This window comes from Motacilla alba, chromosome 11 (assembly GCF_015832195.1).
Source record: "Motacilla alba alba isolate MOTALB_02 chromosome 11, Motacilla_alba_V1.0_pri, whole genome shotgun sequence".
NCBI lineage: Eukaryota > Metazoa > Chordata > Aves > Passeriformes > Motacillidae > Motacilla > Motacilla alba.
The window spans coordinates 9,336,555-9,357,216 of NC_052026.1; the positions used below are offsets into that span (position 1 = coordinate 9,336,555).

A 20,662-nucleotide genomic window follows, 5' to 3' on the forward strand; every position below is an offset into this window, starting at 1 on the left:
CTGTGCTGAAGAAGGGCACACATTCCTACGGCAATGTGGTTTATTCAAACTGCAGGCTATTTCAGTTAAAAAAAAAAAAAGAAAAAAAGCCAAAAATTGAGAGAAAAGGGGGAAAAAAGAAGGTCTAAGTATCAGCTATTGGATCAGAGACTGGGCAGGGAATGCTGCATGGGAAGGCAATGCAAGGCCAAGGCACCTGTGCTCACTGCCCTTGGAGCCCAGCAGAGCCTGTCTGCCCAGAGCCACTGTAATCTGTCTGATTTCCCTTCATTGCAGAAAGGGATAGATTAGGAATAGTTCAAATGAACTGGTCAGCCAGTAGAACTGGAGGAATTACAAGCTTCTACCAAAGGATGGTGATAAAACATTTTCAATCAGAACAGCTGCTTTCAGATGTAATGTTTGGCATCAGGAAAACATTACTTGAGCCAACGCAGGCTACCTGCTGTATTTTAGAAAACGTGCACATGCTCACTTGTGCCAGAGGACATAGTGTATTATACCTCCACACTGAATTGTTCATCTTTAACTGGCACAGTTTTACCTGGAAAATTGGGTGGTTCACACCTTTACTTTCTTTTCTGTGATAACTCTGTCATTCTGTTACTCCGTGCTGGAGACAACCCATCTTACAAAACAGCCCTGGACCCTGCAAGTTGCTCAACACATTTAAATGCTGTGCTGAGATACAGATCTATAGATGCCTTAGAGAGCATTTTCTAAAAGCCATAAGGATCTGATTTACCTTCATTAATGCTGTCATTATAGCACTGCAGTTTGAAATCAGTATTTCGAGGCAATGGTTAGAAATCTAGCAGCATTTCTGTATGAGCTGTCATCACCATCTGCACCACCACTGACTTTTTCTTAACTGATCCAGCTGAAAAAGAAAGAAAAAAATTGTTAGATCAGTTTGAGTCCAATTCCCTGTGCCTGTGCAAATGCTTCTCTTGGAACAGGGCAGGAGAAGCAGCAGGGGCCAAAGCTGCTGCAGAAACGCAAGTGCAGCCACATTCCTCGATACTGGCGTAGGGGGCCAGATTGACTTAGAGTAAAATATCTTTAGGTGCATTCTAGTCTTTTTTATGATCATCAGTTGGTGTTTTTTTTTTTCACATTCCAGATAGAATCCATCCACCGACCTGGTGTTTTTCCGGTGGATTTGTTCACACAATACTTTATGTTGGCAGCTCATTTCTGTCTTAGTCATGTTTTCGTTTTTTCTTTTGCAGATGTTTACAATTACTCCTTAAAATGTTTCCATTTTCTCTGATCACTGAATGTGAATGAGGTGACATTTTTAAAAATAATTGTAGCTTTTTCTGGCCAGAAACCATGTTCTTAGATTCAAATAGTCTTTGTCTTTTAAACTGTGGTAAAGGTCTTATATCTTTGTAACAGCAGAATCTGTACTACTTTGCCTGTTCCTTTTTTGACAAAATCCAAGTGCTATTTGTCATTATCTGACTGTATCTTCTGTCTGGCAATCAGATGTTTATATGGCTTTTATTTAACCTTAAAGACATGAGGCCTATTCTCCTGGATTTGTGTTGGAAGCACTGCAGAATAAAAGGTACTGCAGCAGCCTGAGCTTCTGAAATGCAGAGGAAGGTTTCTCTTCTTTCAATCAGGTTTTTCCCCAATTGTTTTTATTGACTGAAATTTAGACCAAAGTTCTTATGAAAAAATGCTTCATTTCCAACACCTGAAATTATATTGCAATGTTTGTAATGCTTCAATTGTTCTGCAGAACCCCATGTCTGGGAGTCCTCCAAACTTTTGAGAAAATTCAGCTGTTTCTTCTTTTTTCTTCTTTTGTTTTGAAAAATAAGATTTTAATTTGCAGAAAAAGTATAAAAATGTGCCATCAGTTTACCACAAAGGCTTAACCAAGAGAACCACGTAGATATTTAAAAAGATGAATTTTTTTAATGCAGTCTCGTGACTTTTGGAATGCTGAGTCATGGTTTTTGCATGCTTGACATCAGCAATACCACAACTGAGAGAAAATCTTTGTGAAAGATTCCTTTCCAGTCCTCTTGAGACAAAGGGATCCTCCAGGAAAAGACACAGAGAAACAACTGTTTCTTATTCGTTATAGTTAAACAAGCTCAAAACCCAACTGTAAAGCAAACAATCTAAAATATCTGCCAAACCATCCCTGCTTCTTTCTTTCACCATAAGGACTCAAAAAAAAAGGTATAAACACATTTTTCCTTTGCTTTGCTACAATTATGAAATCATAAAATGCATGAAAATGAATCTCATAGTATAATTTAATATTTTTCAATAAATGGCTTCTTTTAATCTGCCAGATTTCTCCCTCTTTCTTGTCAAGCAAGAAGTCTGGCATTAGGGAAAGAAAATGACTTTTTTTCGTTAATGATAATATGTAACTTTGTGTGTATTTTTTTTAGCTTCCATGAAAAAAATGTACCAATTTTATGATGACACTCATTCTGCTTATTAAAAAATGTTTTCCCTTACTGGGAATAAAGCATTCTGAGAGACACACGGAAATGTCACTTAAAAAAACCCAAAACTTTAGAACTGTTTTGCTGTTAAATGAGAATTTTGGGCCAAGAGTTAATACACTTTCACTGCAAGCTGAAGCATGACCTCAAGTTTCTACCTGTACAAAACAATTACAAATATTCCCTACTCCTAATAAAAGAGAAGGAAATTACTGATCTCAGAAGTAGAGGAGTATGATAATATATTATACTAAGTGTAAAAGATTTGATTCTGGAGCTGGCTGGTTTGGCAGCCAAAACTAGACTCTTTATTGAGCAAACCTCTTATTCATTCCAAATAGCTTTCCTGTACTAAGACTTGGGGATAAATTGCTTGTGGGCTTGATAAAAATGGTCGGTATGTGTCTGTATTAAAGTATTTTTGGCAAAAACTACTTCAGAGGCAAATCAGGTCAAATTTACACAACTGTTGTTGTCATATGGCATTAATTTGATGCCTCCCTTCAAGTGACAGTTGGACTTGCTGGTTCTTTTATATTCACCAGATTTTTAATTAATTGTGCCAAGCTGAAAGCCACCAAACAAAATTAGGCTGAAAATAAAACTGTATACCAGCAAAGGTACAACCATCCAGATAAATTTACACTATAACCAAGTCTAAATCTGTACTGTCTGTGAATTACCTAATTACACCATCAGAATCACCACTCATGGAGGGCTGCTCAGCAGAGAATATAGAACCCCAGCACCACAGATCGCTCCTTTTCTCCTACCTGTTTGTTCTACATGGACCTGGCCAACAATATTGTCACTACTTCTAAGTATTTCTAATATTTCTAACACCAATACTACTAAAAAAAGTACTTTCATTTCATCACCCTTGGTTTTTCAGAACTATAATGAAATCGTAGACAATTTAAGTATCTGTTCACAAATTTGGATACCATACACCAGACTCTAAAATAAATGATCTATGCTGCACCTGTCCTTCAGCTGATCACAATCATCATCATCAAACATCAGTAAGCACAAGACTAATTTAAGAATCCCTTCATAACTGCTCCTTAAGCGTAGTATCCAACATTTATAGCAACTCTTTGTAAGCCACGATTTACCCAGAAACTCTTTTTCTTACTCTGTTATACTCAGTCTTTTAAAAAATACAGCATATTTTCATTCTATCATAGTAGAAGTATAGTTAATAGAAAATATTTCCATTTTTTATGCTCATTTGGGCAGGTGGAATTAAGACACCACATGCTGCAAATATATTAATACTAAGTAAAGACCTCCTTCTTCTCTCACCCAAATGTGCACATACACAATGATGATGTTTTACTTGATCAAGATGGGGGAAAAAGATTATCTAGAGCATTTCAACACTCCTGAAGTGGTTTAAGTTTGCCTATTTGAGATCTCTTTTGGGACTACTCTTCCCCAGAACCAAAATCATATTTTAAGTGCTCAAGTCATCAGCCTTTACCTTCTTCCTGATTAAGGAAAAAAAAGAAAACAAACATCCCCAGAACACAAAAACCTTTAAAGTCCTCAGCTCACCTTCTTCTTTGGTTTTATAATGCATCAGTCAAATAATATACAAAATCTCAAAGGGAGATGAAATTATTTCTGTATATTTATCACTTGGTTAAAAAATGAAAGTTTAATATAATTTCTGAAAAGAACTCTATGCCTGAAATCAGGATAAACCTGGTATTAAAAATAAATTGTAATATGAGTTCTTGGCTACACAGCTTGTTGTTGTAGATACAGGGTGGTGTGGACTGAAAGGACTGTTTGTTGACTGTTTCTCTCTGACACAGTATATGAATCCCATTCCAAGGTGGTCTGCTGGTTGCCTGCAGTGCAGGAGAAAATACAGTTTCCCTTTTGAGGTATAATTTGCTTTCCTTAGAGCACTGATGACTGAACATGACTGGAGCTGGTAGAGGATGTCAGACTAAAATGCTGCTCCTCTTATTCTACCAGAGTACCCAGCTGGGGTGCCTTCCTTATATTAAATCAAGCCTCACATGTGAGGTCAATGAAGCATTTCCCCCAAATCAGATTGGTATGAACCATTAATTTTTTGGCAGGTTTTTGTTTAGTTTTTAATTTTTTTTAATTATCTAAGGTAATTAGAGAATTTTGAAACCATAACCACATAATTATAAATATAAGAGAAGCAACTCTGTTACTTGGTGACTGAACACAAGACTTTAGTTTGTTATTTACAGCCAGGTCTGTTTGGCCAATGCCTGTCTGGACAAAAGTTGCCACTCTTGCCAAAAGATGTCCAAAACTTAGACTATATTTCATTGGAGAAAGCAATGTCAAATTGATAGACTGACAGAGCTGTAACTTGTTTTGTCAAGTTGAAAAAGAGCAAGAAAATAAAAACTGAATGTGTTTCAGTAATAATAAATAGCTTGCCAACAAACTGGCATTTCACGGATTCTCTTATGTTCTTAAGAAATGGATGAGTCATAATGAAATGTCAATAGAAATATTGGCACATCAGAGTTTGGTGAGTAGACAAGGAATGACACCCATGTTAATCAACATTAATTCTTCAGAAATCCAGTTTTCCCTTTCATCTATCATTGGAGGGGCTAAAATAAAGATTTTATTAATCAGTAAAACCTTATGTGGGAGGCTAAGTGAAAAAAAAATATTTTCATGTCTCTAAAACATACATACTGACTTAAAAGTTTGGACAAAGCAGCATCTGCATAGAAATTATGTAAATTGGTCTCCCCCTTCTGCACAGATAAGTTCTTAGATTAGAAAAAGAAATGTTATGTCAGGATAAGAAGTACATAAATTCTAAAAGCTCGTCTTTCAAAAACTGATGGCAATCTTGTGCATTATCTAATATAGATTTCCTGTTTCATTCAAATGTTAATGTATACACAAGAATGAGGATCACAGGGGCCACAGGAGGTCCCGTGGCTAATTATGACAGCAAGCAATGTCCTTTTTTCATACAGGCAGCCCTTTGGACAACAGGAAGAAGACAAGCTACTGTCACTCAAAGAACTTGTAATGGGTTTCGTACAGCTACATTATAGGGAGGGTTCTAGAAAAAAACCCTGTGGTTAAAAATGCACCCTGGTCTATAGCATGGGAGCTTCCTTGTGGCCAGCTGGGCTAGGATGGAAACAGTCCCTGTTTCCTACTTGCTGCCTTTTGGGCATTATGCTGGAAAGACAAATTAGTGCAGCTCCTGAGCTCACCAAAGTTGGCGTTTCATTCAAGGGCAAGAGAAAACTCATCATGAGTGCAGTTCCTCACAGAAGATCATGCAATGCTTCCCATCTAACACCTGGTCTAATTTACACTCATCTCTATCTATATTTAAGGTCATAAGCAAAGGAGATCGGAACTAGTAGAGTCAGAACACGCTAATATGAGTTTGGATTTTGTTTTGTTTCTGTTGATTTTCTCATCACTACATCACAAATGTAGTGATTGGCAATAATGTTTTAGGAACCTGCTTTGGTGAGACCTGACAGCCAGACTACCTGTTTGGAGGTTCTTCTGGGAGACTGAATGTTTCGACAGACAACCTTCAAATCCTCTTAAAATTGCATACGATTTTTGTCTGTGAAAACTTGGTTTGGTCAGGGACTTCTGTTTTCCTGTCACAAGGCCGCTGATTAATATGAAATAAACTCCACCTGTAACTACATCTGTTTTTTCTGTCCAGCTAAAGTGGCAAGTTGCTGTATGAAGAACAGTGTCTGCAAGGCTCTGGCAGACAGTACTTCATGTAACTTTCATGACTGCATTTACTTTTAATTGATCCTGCAGTACTGTGCCCCTTATGGAGTGTTTTAAATCAATGTCAACCATAAAGCAGTACTAAACTGTACAAGATCCTTTTTTGGTTGCAGTTAAAGATAACTTATTTACGAGGACATGAATAAAACTCTAAGTGTGAGAATGTAAATATATCCAAAACTTTCAGAACTCTTTTCCTTTATTTCATAGATTGGAAAATGTCAGGCATGGATTTTTTTCCCTTTTCCATCATGAAAAATTCAACAGGGCCCTTTGAATGTTTTCTTTCCCCTTATGTTTTTCCCCATCCCCGTATTAAATGGATCAAATATTGGAAGTTCTGTTATCCAATGAGAAAATCAGAGCAAGTAGAAGAGGCTCTTCCAAAATTGGCAGTGTTCTGGCATTCACCCAGAACTTTCATGTTATGGAAACAAGCCCTTGACAAGCTCAGACACATGTGATTCTCACCAGAAATAAGCAAGTCTTCTCAGCCCATGTGCCAGTACAGACATTGCATCTGAAATCAGTTGTTTCAGAAGAGCTATTCCTTAGTAATTAATTCCCCAATTTACAATTTTTAAAAATTTATATACACTGTATAGTAAGAAAAACAGCTGAAGGAGTGACTGCATCCCTCCATCAGCCAGATCTCCTTATATTGGGACAGCCCCCTCAAACATTTTTCACAGCCTGAAGTACCTCCCTGGTATCACACTAAACAAGAGGTTTGTTCTTATTACAGAAGAGAGGCAGCAAATACCCCAAAATCCTGGCCAAACCTGCCATGGTTACTGTATCAGGTAGTTACAGGACATTAATTTCTCAGTAAAGGGAAGAGAACGCAGGGAGGAATTAGTGAAATTGCACTGTTTGTTTTCTCAGAAGAGTTTCATACTGCCTGAGTATTGCTGACATAGAACTGATGAATGCACAGCAATGAAGTACAGGATGAGAATGCCACTTGATCTTTATATATTACACTTTTCCTTTCAGGTCCTCATAGAAATTAGGAGTGAGTCAGTATGGGAGACCGAAATCTCACCAAGATCAATACAAAAGAAATTAAAGATGGTGAATTAACTATAAAGACTATTAGTGCTCATGAGTTATATTCAAGGTAAAAGATTACACTGAAACAGAAATTAAAGGGATAAACAAAGACAGCTCATTACCTTACTTAATTTTCTCTTTAATGGATTAATTTTATAATTTTAGAAGTTTGGTGGTTTCTTTCCAGTCAAAGAATAAGTTCTATAGCTCACTCAGAACTAGAATCTTAATTCTGTAGAAAACGTCAAAGTTCCACACATTAGATATATGGCATATCATTCCACTGGCATGAAACAATTTTCCTCTGAGTATGTAGCAGAAAATAAACAACTCAGAAATAACATATGCCTCAAACCTGAGTTTAACATGGATCTTATGGAAGATGTTCAATCGCACCTGCTCAGAATCCAAAATCAATTGTGATGCCTTTAACATCTCCATCCTGTATTGGACAGTGCAGCTCCATGAGCTTGGAGATTTTTCTACAGCTGTCCTCTGAAGGGTAAATCCCACTGAACAGGCAGGCTATGAAGGAAAGTTAATATCACCACAGTACTTGTCTGGCCATGCAGGGATGGTGCACAGGGACCCTGCTGTGCTTACAGCAGCAACAGAGCCAAAAAATCCTACTGTGTTTGCAAAAATAACTGGCTTATTTTGCAGCCAGAGTTGGTTCTTTTATGTCCTGACTCAAAATATAACAAATCTTTATAACAGTTTGTTGCTGTTGTGGTGGGGTTTTTTGTGTTGGTTTTTTTTTTTTTTTTTTTTGGTTTTCTTTTTTTTTTTAATAACAGAATTTTATGTAAACTATTCAGAAGAATGATACCAGGTTTGGCCCCAACCCAGCAAAGCACATGTTTAACCTTCTGCATGTCACTAGTTTCTGAAATCAATGGGACTGCTTGCAGCCTGAGAGTAAATCATGTGCTTCAGTGCTCCACCACAATAAGACCTTTACAATTGTTTTCTTCTGTACAGATAATTCTAGGAACCCTCACAGAACCTAAATGACTTTCACAGCTGATGAAGAATCTCTGCTATAGGTAGGAGGAAACCTTGCTAAACACCTCTTTTTACAGCTTTATAGCCTTATGTCCCATTTCTTTGTTAACCTGGTACCAGAAATTAAACCTTGTTGGAGACACAGATTAGCTAGGAGCAGAGGGAGCTGGATGCATTTGTAAAAGGGAGGCCTTACCTGGCAAACAAAGGAAGGAAGCTGGACAATAAAATAATTGTAGATATGTAAATTATAAGTGCAAATAAAGGGCTCCTTTAGCTTTGATGCTGAAATCAGTTTGGGTTATTTTTTCCCAAAGAGCAAAAGACTTGTATTGCTGCAAGACTGTCTTCAAAGAAAGTATTTGGGGTACAGAATTTCATTCATGAAAGTTTCATTAAACACATTTATTTTCTCTACAAACCATGAGCAGCTCTTCAGAGATCAAGCAGAGTGGAAAGCTTGGAGCAAGGTGCAGCTTGACTGTTTGTATGGGGTGGGTGATTAACAGTTTGATTTGGAATATTGCAAGTACCCCAAATTACTGAAAACACCTTTGGAATATCAGGACCTATAATGCTAAGGCTGATAGTTTTACAAAATAATCATCTCTATTTTCTCTAGGAGAAAAATCACTGAGATTTGGAGAGACTCAGTCTTAAAAGCACAAAGCCTCAAGAAACTTTTGAACAGAAGATAGAAATTGAATCAGCAGATTTTTTCTTAAATATTTTTTATGACTTGCCCAGCCAATACCTAACAAATGGCTTCACTTTAGCAAGAAAAATTAACCTTCCTCTTCTGAAAAACAAGCCTTTTTTTTTTTTTTTTTTTTTTTTTTTTTTGTGCAACAAACCCCAGAGATTCAGACCTACTTTTTACTGGCTGAAGAGCCCTCTCCTACAAGAAATCAGTTTCTGATGAAACCTGTCATGTGCATTTGAGGTGAGCAACCACTCAGCTTCACCTCAGGATACTGAAGTGATTTTGAGCTAGTGCTTGTAGTGTCAGCCTGAAAAATACTACTTAACATCGTGCCCCCAAAAAACCACACAGGTACACTTACACAGAGACACATGCACACTCCTAGCCATAGAGCAAATCATTCCAGAGTACTCCAACCACACAGGTACACATACACAGAGACACATGCACACTCCTAGCCATAGAGCAAATCATCCCAGAGTATTGCAGGGAAGAAGTGGGAGTAGGTTTCTTATGAGCTTTGGCTGGATTTGTACCTAGGATCTCATTTTTTTTCCAGCCACACCTGCATGCACACAACAGCTCCTGCCAGGCTGCGGGTGAGACTCGCACAGGTGAGAGCCCTCCCTGACTCCTCCTTACCTGCAGAGCCTTTATACGGGCTGCAAAATGGCAAATCTTTAACGGTGCCGAGCTTAACTCATTTACCTCCATGTGTGGGCAGGGCTGCTGCTCCTTTAGCATGGTGCAAACACCCTGTGCCCTTCCGTCTGCAGCTGGGAAGTACCTTGCCCTGCTGCCAGGGTGAGGAAGAATTTGTGAATAGAATATTGCCCGGATATGCTGATGAAAATGAAGCAGTGCTCAGGGTACTTTGTCTCTCTGATGTTTGATTTATGTGCTTCACTCTGCATCCTTTCTCGGCACTGGAGGTTTATCCACACTAACTTCTCCATCCACATTGCTTTTTTTGAAGGGGGGAGATGCCTTGAATTCACTATGAGAGGTAAAAAACTAATTCCTAGCACCCACACCTGCCTGAGTTCAGTGATGTATTTCAGCCCTGCACATCTGACATGCAGTAAAATATCAGCATCTTACAGTACCAGATACTAATTAGAAAAAGAAATGTGTTAGATGTCAGGCCTCAAGAAAGCAAACTTAACATTCTGACAGCAGCTGGAGAGTGATAGCCATAATCAAGCATTGTCCCTGCTTAGATCTGTGCCAAACAACCTCGCTTACTTCCAGCTAATTCTCCATCTGAGACGATCTTTCTTTACGATTCCAAAGAAGCATGTTGTCAGTTCCCACCTGCTGGCACTGCTAGAAATAAAACCCCAGTTGATCGGATGCAATAGGTCAGCAGAATAGTGCATTGAACTGTTGTTTGCGCTTCCAAGCTGCGTTACGGGGGCTTCACTAACATTTATTAACCCTTTCTCAAATCATGGCTTTTGTTATGTTTTTATAAAGCAGAAAGGTTTCAAGGATGAAAACGCATCTTTTTAGGAATTTCAAAGGAAGCAAAAATTTGGCTTGCTGCCAGGCTAAAAGTTCGATATCATTTGAAAACCAAAATATATTAGAGAAGAAAGAAAATGCAGATGTCAGCCTAGTGACACAGAGTAATCTATTTGCTCAGTGCTTGTATTTTCCTACCAATTTTGTATTTTTCAAAAAGGACAATAAAAGAATTGTGCTCACTGCTAATTAATGACAAGCTGGTAAAAGCATCTATCCATTGTTCCATTTATTTCTTCATTTCCAGCAGTTAACAGCCCTGTTCTGAAATGAATCAATGTCGTTTACACAATGTTGTCACCCCTATTGTTTCTTTATCATCCTTGCATTTTCATAAATTGGAGGTGTTAATGGCTTCTCTCAGAGCTCTAAAATGTATGCAAAATGGTAATCCATCCCCTAAACAATTCACATTTAGGCAGGCACCCTCTTAAATATGTTTACTATTAAAATGAATCCTTTGTTTGGATCTAACCCTATCTGTTTGTTTTCTAAACACTGAATCGTAGCAGGTAGGCAAAGTCTCATTTTAAGTGGGGACTATCAAGTAACCCTGTCCTTTCAGAAACCTGGTGATTTGTCTATAGAGATGAAAGAGTTTTGGGGTTTTTCTTAAGGAGTCATGTTATGTATCTATGAAATTTCCTGGCAAATTTTGAAGGAAAAGCAAGGGTTTGGTGCAAAGATTACAAATGCAAGGAAAAGACATCTTCTGCCTTTAGTGGCCTTTGGTCTGGGCCCGAGTAGCAGAGCTATGTGCTCTCTCAGAGACTGGAAAGGAAACCATGACATTTATCCAGCATGCTTTAAAAGCAACAGAATGTCCTTGCTGATAGCTTTAATATCTTTGTTATTTAGAAGTGCAATAGAATTAGTGCTCAAATCATTGCATGATTGCGATTGTAAAGTTTGTGGGACAGGCTGCACCTTATTGTCTATGCAGAGATCTGCACAGGCACCTGGACAGCTGCTTCCAACCTTTTGTAGTTTGTATCAACTTAAATAAGCTTTTTCTTAATTATATTTTATAAGCTTTTAAAAGTAAATTCTGCTCAGCTTAATGGCTTCATCCTCTGAAATATTTTTTCCATTTCTTTTTGTAAAAGTCACTATCAGTGCTAATACTTTATATGCACTTTCCTAAGCCTGATTCAAAATCATTTAAATAATTGAGTTTCATTTCATTGCTATTATATTCCTTTAGGTCAGCACCAGAATGAACTGCAAGATGAAAAAGAAAAAACCCAGAGCGTTAAAACTGAAATATCTGACAAATAGATGGGGAAGCGTTTCAATAACTTAGAGGAAAAGAGAACATTGGTGGCAACAGAAGCAGCAATCGGAATAAAAAACTAAAACCAAAACAATACTTAAAACATCGTTTGTGTATTTCTGTTTAATTCACTTTTGTTTCAAGTTGCTGAATCTGTATTGCTTAGAAGTGACACTGAAGTTCTCCAACAATGTATGACTGTGTGATCTGTGCTGCTTAAAGGATGGATCCTTGGAGTACTGACACAGAGAGAGAAGATCAAGGCTTGGCAGTGACCGTAACATGCTGCTACACAGCAGGCAAACACTGGAGTCGAGCAGCTGCACCAAGGCGGGTTGTGCTGCCTTTTCCCTTTATGCTCTTGTTTTGACTTGTGTTAATCACCCATTGTTCTAGGTGGGAGAGCTAAATTAAAGGACAGGGCGATCGAATAGAGCTCCCATTCAATTAGAGGAAGCAGGTCACCGCAAATTCTGCAGCACAACGAGGTGATAAGCAGGAATTAGAAGCATACCTGGAGAGGTGTGCTATTTAGAAGCAGGCACAACAGCCTAATTTTAACTAAGGTTAAATGAAATGCTTTGTAGTCTTCCCAAATGTTCAACATGATTTAGCACTAAACGATGTAAATCTCTGAACTTTTTCTTTTGCTATCAAGTTACAGTATCAATTTTTAAGGATAGAAGTGTAGCCTAATGGGAAGATAAAAAAGGACAAATTATAACAAATAATAATAAAAAAAAACCCCTTGATTTTTGTGCACTGTTTTGGGATAATCTTCAGTGTGTTCATGCCAGCCAGATTAGATTGCCATTTCATAAATAAGCATGGAGAGAAGTTTGGCTGTGTAGAATTTTCAGCCTGACATGTGTATGCTGTGATCCCCCAATGAGGGAAATCACTGACAATCATGGCTGTATTTAGATATACTTTCTGTTAAATAAAAAATGGCAGCTTTCAGACATTTCATAAGAATAACCATTCTCATAAGATTTCAAACCAAATGCTCTTGGGCACGGAGGTTTTGAATAGACTTTGAATGCGAATCTAAAACTGTCACATCCTAAGAGCTCCTGAGAGTTTGCCAAGCATCCTTCATTGGCTTTGCCTAAACTCTGTGGGATCTGGGGATAGCAGCATACACTTTTAGGAAGATGTGCTGGGATTATTTGTTCCACAATCACAGAATCCCTGGGTTGGAAAAGACCTTTAAGATCAATCAAATCTACTCAATTATGTCAGCTCTTGAGCTAAATTAATGGTTACACCTTTCAAGGAGTCTTATGGACACATCTGCGCTCTGGAGACATCTCTTAGGCTTTTTATTAGATATATTTACCAGGAAATCCCTCTGTGGGGTGTGGAGTACCCCTTTCCTGGCTAGAACAACACCGATTGAAAGATAAAGGGTCAGTGTCATATCCATGTAGGAGTTAATTTCTCTTGATGTGATGATATTAAAGTGAATCCCTGGGACATTCACAAGATGTGATTTGGAAACAGGTATCAGCAGTTCTCCAAAGAGCAATAATGCACATGGTCCAGGGATGCAAATAAATTGGAAATACTATTCTCCAACTATAGGTAGAAATGACACAGTTATTTGTGCATAAACCCATCTTCTTCCTGTGGCACAATGCAATTTTTGAGACTTTCAGGTTCCTGCACTGCCATGTCCTCTATTTGCCATACTCTGTTCCTGTGTTTTGTGGTGCATGAGGAGTGGACATTTTTAATTCAAAGCAAGTACTGACAAATTGTATGTGAATTAATGAAAGGAAGAAAGAGACAGCTCTGGAGCTGGTTTCTATAGATTTCAACTTAAATATTTTAAACTTATAGAAATGGATAATATAGCTTTGTCTCTCTTCCTTTTTTTAATCCATTGAGCATAACCATCAAACATAACCTAAAAAACCTAGGATTTCCTATTACCTCACTTAAATATGATAGAATTCTCTCTACAACAAAGCAAGCAGCAGCATTTCTCTGAGACAGGAGGCAAAATAATCAAACATACATTGTTGTTTGCCAGAAGAGTCCTCAAGTATTCTGCAACATATATTTTTCAGAGGTATCACCTGAAAAATTTATCCTTGAATAAGATTGAAATGTGAGGTCTAGCAAGGTATTCTGAGTCTGGATTTTTTAAACCTAATTCTGTTGCAAATGTAACTACTCTGATTGTTTTGATTTAATCAAAACTGGCTGTTAAATCTCTAATTCTAATGTCTTTTCAATCTTTGCTCAAAGTGACACATATGTACTCTGTGACTGTGCATTGTGAAGGTAACAACTTGTTATTTGGCCTATCAGTTGTTGAATATTCAGCCCCTTGTTGGAATTGTTCAAAATGTAAAACTATTTCTGCCTTTATCATTCCTGTCTCTCAATTCATCCTTAGAGATCTTTTCCAGAAAACAATTAAGAAAAATACAGAGATGTTGTATTTTTAACTTCGGAGGCTGAAGGTTTCCAGACTTGCTTTGTAGTTGAAGGAAAAAAAGAATAAGGAGGAGGAAGAATAAAGTCTATATTTCATCTTCTAATGATAACCCAATATTGAAATATACTTGTTTTTAAAGATTTAGTCAACAGCTTAATACAGATATAAAATAGTCCAGCTATTAAGATAACCACAGGAGTTACCAATCCCATTTTTGTATGAGTACTTGATATTCTCTGAAAAATGAAAAATTAATTAAACCCCAGAAATATTAGTTCTGGTTCTTTTTTGGTTTTTTTGTTTGTATGTTTGTTTTTTTTAGCAGACATCTAAGTTTATCTAGTCTTTACACCTCAGCATAATCAGAAGAAACAATTTCAGCTGGTGAACTCTGTTCAACCCATTGAGGAAAAAAATCCCTATTTACACAAGCCAGTTAAGGCTTATACTTAAAAGAATCACCAAGAAAGTAACATTAAAATTTCATAATAAGCATTAAGATTTTCAAGTAAGGCCATCAAATACAAAATCAGACCATTGTAATTAAGGCTATCCTAGTAGTTTTTCAGAAATAATTGCCAACTCTCACATATGTCACATCCAGCCATCTACATGCATGGCCAGAATGAATTGGGACTCTGTCAGGTGATTATTTCTGTAATCAAACACTCCTTTGATTAAATGAAGCATTGCTTGAATATCATTGAATGGAATTAAACAGAGAGTATTTATTAAATTGTTTCTAGCTACCATCACTGTTGGGAACATTTAAAGCAAATCTTGTTCATATTTGTTTTGGGTTTTTTTTCATTTATCATTGAGAGCAGCTGTCATGACTGGACAAGTCAGCATTTTTATGTCATTTGTGTACAGAAAAAAAACTTGTGCTCTCTGCCTAACAAATCCTTAACTTCTCACTGATAAATTATTTACAGAATTTAGCCACAGCTTGTTCACAGTTTCATATTCCATCAAGCAAACTAGAAAAAACATGCTTAGCCAAAGGATGAAGAGTTCTGTGCGTCTAGTCTAAATCTCAGTGAAGTCAGTAGAGACTCCTCCAGACTTTAGTAGGCTCTCAATGAAGCTCTAGGTGTACATCAGCTTTAGAGACATATTCTTTTGGTGTTATTTTTGTGGTCTTGTGCCACCTACCCAATAGACTTGTTTGCACTTTCTGGGCTGGGCTGGGCTGTGACTCCAATGAAAGGATCATGTCTACTCTTATTTAGCTTTGATTAACATCATTAACCTATCATGCACCGGAGCGACTTGCAGAGCAAATGAGCCAATTTCAGCAAGCCACATAAAGCAAAGAACAGCTTGGATTGTCAGATAAACATACCCAGAGGTGCAGTTAGGATGCTGAAATTATTAGGCGAATGATAGGAAGCCAAAAAATCAGTGAGCCACTTGAGCAGAGAGTATAAACATAAATATCCAAAAGCATGCCACAGTGCCTGAGTATTTTATGTTGATGTGCCAATACATTATCTGCTAAGGGTTTATTTAAACCATTTTTGTATTCTCCACAATTCATTTATCTGCATAAAGAAGAGCCACTAACAGGACAGTGCCTTATGAACAAGCAACCCTGTATGTTTTCCACTGCTGTTTATAATTCTTCATGCTCATATCTACAATTCATGAGCAAATTGGCTCGTGAATGTTTCCATAAAGGTTGAACAAAGTATGGTGCTGTTAACACTCGCACTGTCATGCACAGAATCAAAATGTGCCCACTCTCATTCTATTCATCACAGCTCAAAGACATTTTGGCAATGATATTATCCAAATATTATTAAAACTTTGAACCCTGTCCCCATAAATTATAGCAAAATGGCTTCAGAGCCATTAGGCAAGGAGGATGTATGGGCTCCAGTTGCTTTGGAGTAATTATGTGCTTAAAAGGAAGCGTGGCTAAGCATTCTACCAGTAAAACAAGAAAAGCTATGATCATTTGTTACTGTTTCAGTGCTGTACACAGTATTGCTCACACAGGTCAAGCCAACCTTACAGCAGGACAATTATCTGCCTAGAGAGACCAAACATCTGTTATTAAGTACGCAGAGGCACCAGTGCAGCATGCTAGAAATCTTGTCCACTTCATTGGTTTGGCTTACGGTAATGTACTTCAAACACTTGGCTAACTCTGTACAACATCCCCCCTTTCTTATTGTTACTGCAACAGTTCAGCTTTGAAATATGTAGTACCTTCACTCCCCCATTACTTCCTTTAATATGTGCACAGCTGTTAAAGATGATGGTGTAACTTAAGATGAGTTGCTCTTTCTCTTCTCTTTTCTCTCTCTCTCTCCCCCCCCTTCTCTTTCTTCTAAATGTGTTCTGAACATTCCTGTACATTTTTAAGTTACCCACTGAGAGTCACTGTGGCGAATACGAGTGGTGCAAAAGTGCAGGGACACACAGTTTTTACATTATAAAACAAAAGCTGCTTGATTTCAAACATTCCCTAAGCTGGCTGAGGAGGCAAAGGACTCATTTTTACACAATGGTTATAAAATAACGTGTTTAAAACAAACAACAGCGCAAGGAACAGACACCACTTCCCTGCACTCACTGACAAATTAGTAGAATGATCCACTCCTGCCAGGCTGATTATTCACCTGAAGTGAGGAGATTCTGAACTCTACACAATTCACTCCACTTTTTAAAAGCTCTGATGTTAATATACAACTATTTTCCCCCTCTGATAGAAATTGGAGATGTAAGTGACACATTTGCTTTCACAGGGCATAGCAAGAAATGTAAAAGAGTAATGAATGGGTGGCAGAGATGTCAGGGTTAGAAATTAGATCTATCTTATCTGTCTTGGGTTTTTCTGAGCAGCCTATCACAGTGTGATAATCAAAACTTTGAAGGAGATTTTAAGTGGGAGAACTACAGAAATCAAAGATCCTAGAAATTTTTTTTTTTGCTTTGAGGAAAACTGTACTGCTTCTGCATTTGCTTTATACACACTGTACTATAGAAAGAGGAGCTGATACAACTGACAGATTTATGCCATCCTGAGATTCTATCAGCACACACTTCTCTTTAAAGAAACCCAGGTTTCTTATGTTAAAAGCAAATGAGAATAATACTCTGGGGTAAAAAACACAGGTCCATACTGCTGCATACATGGGTAGAAAAGTCAACATGATCACAAAAGTTTAAAACAACCCTATGTCAAAGATGACATTATTTTGTAATCCAGATTATTTTGCCCCATAGAGAGAAAAGGCTCTGGAGGAAAAGGCATACCTCATCACTATGATGAGTGGCTCACTTCAGCCATTCCCATCTACACCGTGCTCCCTTTTCATTATCTGTGCCTGGGAATAAAAGGCCAGTTCGGCAGAGAGTTTGAAATAGGATCAGCAAAGTATGTCTTCTGTCTGAACTTTATATTCACTCATGCCTAGCCTCAAAGGAATTACAGAATCAAATGAAAACATACCTATAATAATATTTTAATTAGCTTTCTAATAATATTTAGTATTTTGAAACTCAAATATACAAGTAATTTAAAAAAGAAATTCTTTAAGATTTAGACACATTTTCCACAAATATCTATCTGATTTAACTTTGAATCATTTGATTACATCCTTCTGAGTCCCTAAAGACAATAAATAAGCATGATAGGACAGAAAAATGACATTTTAAAATTTGGAACCTCTCTGAAATCAATGGGAGCTTTGTTTAAAAACCACAGAAGCCTCTGGTTATGATATAAATACTTTTCTGTCTCAAATCACTACTGTTTATAAGTACTCATGATAATCCAGGTGTTTGTTTTCAAAATTTACTGATAAGACTCATCCAAAAGAAGAGTTTATACATGTACCATACATATGTACTTTACAAAATGACCACTTACACAATGCAGATTTATAAATTAAAGATACATCAAACTCAGTTTTACAGAATACATCAAACCAAGCTCATGAACTCATGTTTCTCTAATTAATTTAAATACCATTAGCAACCAAGCAGGATAATTGAAACCCAACTGTAAAATAACACTGTTTGTCAATATGTTCACAAATAGAGGTGCATAACTTTTGTGTCAGCGTAAGAGAAGTGACAATAGCTGAATTAGAATTACAGAATTTTTTAGTTTGGACAAGACCTCTCAGATTATCAAGTCCAATCAGCGCTGCCAAGTCCACCATGGAACCATGTCCCTAAATGACACATCCACATGTCTTTTAAATACCTCCAGGGATGGTGACTCCACCACTTAACTGGGAAAACTGTTCCGATGTTTGCAGCCCTTCCAGTGAATTTGAGGTCTAGGACTGGAAAATGAAACAGGAGAGAAGAAACTAGAGTTTTTCTACAAATGCCTACATATTTTGGAAGACATTCCTTCTGAAGAATGAGACAATCAATTGTTTGGAGTCTGTTTCTGGATCAGTGAAGTCACACAGGTACTTACATTGAATTCTATGGGCTGCCCAGTGGGCACCAGAATTCACCTGGGGATGCCTCACCTGCCAGCTGCAAGTGTACCACTTGTAATAAACTAATCGGCATGAGTAAAGGCTTCAAAAGAAGTTCCTTGAGATCACTGGATAAAAGAAATTCTGTAAATGCAAAGGGGGATAGAAAAAAATCCCATGCAAAGAAAATTTCATAAATATTCAACCCTGAGTGATGGGTGCTGCACACAGTGCATATTAATTAACGCAGTCTTGCAACTCCCTGCACTCTTTCTATGTAACTATTGTCAATTATCACAGCACATCCTAAAGCAGTCACCACGTTAGCTTCTTGCACAGCTCTCCACGGAGCCCAGTGCTTAACTGAGAAAGTCTGCCCATTCAATCTTTGTGCTCAATTTTACCATTTTTCTTTATTCTCTTGTGTAAGGCAAATTACACATACCCAGTCACTTTACATTTTTTTGTACTGTGATCAAAGTTTTTTCCAAAAAATATTGCATTCTCTGTGACATAAACAAACAAACAAACAAACAACCTGGAGTATGAGAGAAATCTGTGATAGCATTTCAGGGTAGAGCTTAGAGTTTACACACAAATAGTTCATCAAAGAACCTCCTTCTTCTGACTGCCTTGCCCAATCCCAGCCTCAACACTCTTTCCATGCTCCCAAACTTCTCTAACAGGCTAGTGGAACTTTATTCCATCCCTTAATATTTTTTTTTAAATTCCATTTCTATATTTCATTTAAATACTGATTGCCCTAGAGATGTAGAGCTACTGAAATATACTTCAAGCTAAGTTTTCTTTATCTCAACAAGTCTCCAGGAAAAGAGGAGAAACCCAATTAAAAAAAAAAAAAAAACAGGTTAAAAAGGAGAAGCGTGGGAATGAGCTTGTCAAAGAGGGTTTTTGATCTGTCTCACAAAATATTTGACTATGTGAGGAGACAAGTACAAGTAGATGAAATTTTCCATATAAGAAAACTCCTCCACAGTCTAGTTTCAAAACAAAGAAGTACACACATTAATGTCAGCCGTTCTGTGCCAACTGATTAATTTTTGTAATCTTGTTTTAGGTTTCCTCTTCAATTGTCAGTTGTAGTTTCTTAAGAAATCTGCACACAGCTGCATTTTTAAGCACTCTCTCTACTCAAATGAACTAATCTCTTATATTGTACTTGTCAAAAAAAGCCCATTTCAATATTCTTTTCCCCTCAGAAGGAATAATTTATGGCAAAGAACATTTTCTCAAGACCTTTCCTTATCAGGAGGACATATGTGAAACTGTGGGCATAATTTTGTACTATCTTTTGCCTTTTTGATAGCAAAGAGTTTGTGTTACTGAAGCATTTTATGCAGGTGGATGATAAAACCATCCTTCAACCTGAAGAAAAATATTTCCTCATGCAGCTAGGACTATACTTCCAAACTGCTCAGAAGAACAGCTATTTTTGCAAACTTATTTTGAAGCTTTCCTATGTTGATATGACAAAGTCACTGCTTCCTGAGAGCAGCTGCCTGGTACTGCCATAAGGTAAAGCCACTTTCAGACTTTGTTTGTAAACAAAGGTTCTCCTGTGACATAAAAAACACTCCAGGTATCGATAATCTCAAAGCCTCTCTGAGAAATTTAAATATCCTTTTTGCTGTGGCAGCTGCTTTTTCTCACTGCTGAATAGTGGTGGAGTTGGAAAATAACCTAAACAGTTAACATGCAATGAAAATTCAGTAGCCTACAGGGAAAAATCTTTCAGCCCATTTTTGAGAAGACAAACATCCAACCAAAACATTAACAGTTTCAGTAAGCAATAATCACCCTGGTTAGCAATCTAAGCAGGGATTGTACAGACATGGTGATGAAGGTAAAATCGAATATTAGTATGGGCTTTCTAAGTTTAGTTGGTAGATTGAATCAGGAAAAGTGCCCTGTCTAGACAGCCTCAGCTTTGTAAATAGA

At 37.4% G+C, this 20,662-nt stretch overlaps 1 long non-coding RNA gene across 1 annotated transcript in view; it reads right to left on the reverse strand.

The window, feature by feature from the left end:
• Positions 1–20,662, reverse strand: part of LOC119705611 — a 66,103-nt gene that overhangs the window by 20,660 nt on the left and 24,781 nt on the right. The window contains exon 5 of the long non-coding RNA XR_005258271.1: positions 746–880. This is a non-coding gene — a long non-coding RNA (uncharacterized LOC119705611). The remainder of the gene's footprint in view (positions 1–745; positions 881–20,662) is intronic.